At 48.1% G+C, this 3,194-nt stretch overlaps 1 protein-coding gene across 1 annotated transcript in view; it reads right to left on the reverse strand.

The window, feature by feature from the left end:
* VDR (vitamin D (1,25- dihydroxyvitamin D3) receptor) overlaps positions 1 to 3,194 on the reverse strand; it is a 94,968-nt gene that overhangs the window by 26,175 nt on the left and 65,599 nt on the right. The gene's annotated exons all lie outside the window — the stretch shown is intronic.

Raw genomic sequence — 3,194 nt, forward strand, 5'->3', positions numbered from 1 at the left:
AACTGTCCCACTGGCCTCACCAGCCAGCAGCCACTGAGTGCAATGCCTTTGTTTGCAACCAACTTGCTCCTGCTTCAGCCGGCACTCAGATGGGTGCCAGGACTCAACACCATTAGCTCATCCAGATTGCTTGGTACATTGAGATGATTTTGTTTTAAACAGAGCACAACATATTTGCTCCCTCAAAGGCTGCTTGTATAATGATTACAAGACCATGTCAGTGGAAAAACACCACGTTGCCAAAGGGGGTTGGTCACCTCCTGTTGTGGAAATGCCATGAACAAGCTTGGCCATGTATTTGGAAAAGCCTGATTTAATGCACAATAAATACTGTTTTATCCCCTTCTGATACGTGTTATTGCAGTGAAGTGCCAAGATCAAACAATCATTAAAAAAAAATAACCTTTGGTTCCTTCCATCTGTAGCTTTGTTCTCTGTTCCTTTACTGAAAAGCTAGGACAGTTCAAGGTTTTGGCCATCTAACAAAGCTTTCTGGACAGTTTGCCATGCTGATGTAGGACAGCACAGTATCCTGCAGTACCCATGGTACCCACCATTTTAACACCATGTGCCAGAGCTAGCTTTGCAGTGTAGACACTAATAATGCTAGAATCTAACGGCATGGGACATTTTAGACCCCACCACACTCCAGCTGCCGACTCTTTCTGCTCAGGGCTCTTGTGTCTCTAGACAGGGCCCTGGCTCACACACTACACTAGTTTATTGGTACCGGCTTGTGAAGAAGGGAAGTCTTTGACCTGTATTTTCTATAGCATTGGGGTAAACTCTGGTTTTCTTAAAAGCACACATGGGAAGTCCCTCTGCTACGCCCTGTTACGTAAGGGAGCTGTTTGTGCTCTACTCAGGAGAGAGGCGCCACTTAAATTTTCCGAGCTGGTTAGATTTTTTTTTTTTTTACATCCATCAATCACCCTGTGACAGGTCGTCTTGTGTGCTTGTGTGTCTGCTCTCCCTGCAGGGACAGGCAGCCTCTCCCAACATGACCTGCCAGGTCAGCTGGAGGAGAGCAAAAGCGCTCTCTGAGCAAAGCTGCAACAGATATGCAGAGCTGTCCATGCAGCCTCCACTTTTACCAGGGGATCTGAGGTCATGTCCCAGCTGAGATGGGAGCAGCAGGGACACTATTAGCTTCACTAAATCCTACTGCCATACACATGGTCCTCTGAATGAGAGGTCAAATGGGGAGAAGCATAGGCGAGGTGTAAGAGAGCCATGGGGGGGTGGGGCATGTGCCCCTCCTGACAGCATGTGCTCCAGCTGGTAGTGGGGCAAGAAGAGTGCTCATGCCCCCACTGAGTTTGGCTCTGGGCTGCTGGTGTGCTTGGTGACCAGCTGCTGGGGGACCTCCCCCAGTTGTTGGCTGACTGCTGGGGGACCCTCCCCTCCGGGTGTGCCCTGCTGGTGCCCCACCAGACTTGGGAGGCACCTGTTGCCCATGGGAGTCACCTGCATTCTCCCCACTACAAACCCATGGGGCAAAGCCAAGCCCAACTGCCCTGTGTGGGACCTTGGTGTCATTTGTACATGGGCAAAATGGGCACAAGATGCTGGCAGCTTAACACTTCAGACTCACTTTGAAAGAGCCATAGATGGAGCCAGGCAATGGAGAATCAGGGGCAAGGTCTTTTACTGCTTACACAGCTTTGGTCTCACACCCCTGGTTGGCAGGTGTGGGCCGGAGAAACTTGGAGAGCCGGGCTGTCCTCATGGAGGGGTATCATTCTGAGTTGAGCACTGGTTGAAAGTGCTCTGTAGGAAGGAGGTATGAGAAACACCATACTGACCAAGCTTGATTTTTAAGAGAGCTATGTTTCTGTAATTAAAATGGGAAACTTGGGAAAAAAAAAAAAATCTTCTAGACAACCTTGGTCTGTTTGGATTCAGTTAAAACACTCGTGGACTTTTCCTTGCTATTTCCCCAAGCTCTGCTGGACATACAGCACAAATGTCAACAAGAACTGAGGCCACAAAACCTGCAGTCTGAAAAAATTGCCAACGCCATATACCATTCAGGTGGGAAAACCCCACCAAGGAATTCTGCTCATAATGGCTACATTAAGAACCAAGTGAGAGATCTTTAAGCTCCTATTTACAGTCCAGGATGAATATTTAACATATGCAATAAAGCATATGCCAAGGAAATGAGTTTTAGCAGAGAGACCAGATGAAATGTTCAGACAGTGTTCAACCTCAAACTGACAAACATACTGCATACTCTCTTGGAAGACAGTAGACCCCGCTGTGTTTTAGCTCAATGAAGTTCTTCCACGAAGTCAAGTCTATCCTCACATTGCTATCCACAAGCAGGCTCAAAAAGGTCTCAATCATTAATCAACTCTTATCAACCATTAATTCCTCCCAGAAACATTACCTACCCTTCCAAACGAACAGAAGACACTCAACGCTTACACGTACATGGGAGACAAACTGGTCTAATCTGAGCCACTGGTGTGAAATTTGCTGGATAAATTAAACAAGTGCAGTTCTGTATTACAAGTGCCCTGGTCTAGATAAGTCTTTCTTGAAGAGGGATGCACTTTGCCTCTGATCTGGCCTGCCGCAGCAACTCTAAGCCAAGCAAATATTGAAAAAAAACCCCCAAAAACAAAACCCTCAGTCCTTCTCTATGAATCACCACCATCTAGTTACTTCCCAAGTTAAAAATTAAGGGAAGGGCAAGTTATGTATGAAATAGTCCATGCATCACTGCAGACTCTCACTTGTCTATTCCACGACAGTGCTGAGTGATTCTTGGACACTGTTCCTAGATGAAAAAAAATCGGGTCCCTTTGGAGGAGTGTCCACACACACATCCAATAGGTATCTGGTACTTTCTGAAATGCCCTTCAGAGACCTCCAGGTTAGCATCCAAAAATACGTAGAGACCTAGCGTTGGATCAATGCTGTAGCCACGATGGTCTAGGACCAGGGTCGGCAACATTTTTGGGCAGTGTCAAAAATGGACCAACCTTGACTTGCAAGATGCTGGCATACCAAGGGTGGATGGTGGGGGAGCCAGGAGGGGCCTGATCCTTGTTGTGGCAGTGCAGCCCTGACCTCTTCCCTGCCGCCTGCCCTAAGGTGTGTGTGTGCCCACCGCCAGCAATGAATTGGGCCGGGACTCCACACTCCCGACTGCCTGCCACAGCTGGTCTGGGCTCCAGGCAGGCCCC

This window comes from Crocodylus porosus, unplaced genomic scaffold (genome assembly GCF_001723895.1).
Source record: "Crocodylus porosus isolate Cpor-Errol unplaced genomic scaffold, CroPor_comp1, whole genome shotgun sequence".
Classification (NCBI taxonomy): domain Eukaryota; kingdom Metazoa; phylum Chordata; order Crocodylia; family Crocodylidae; genus Crocodylus; species Crocodylus porosus.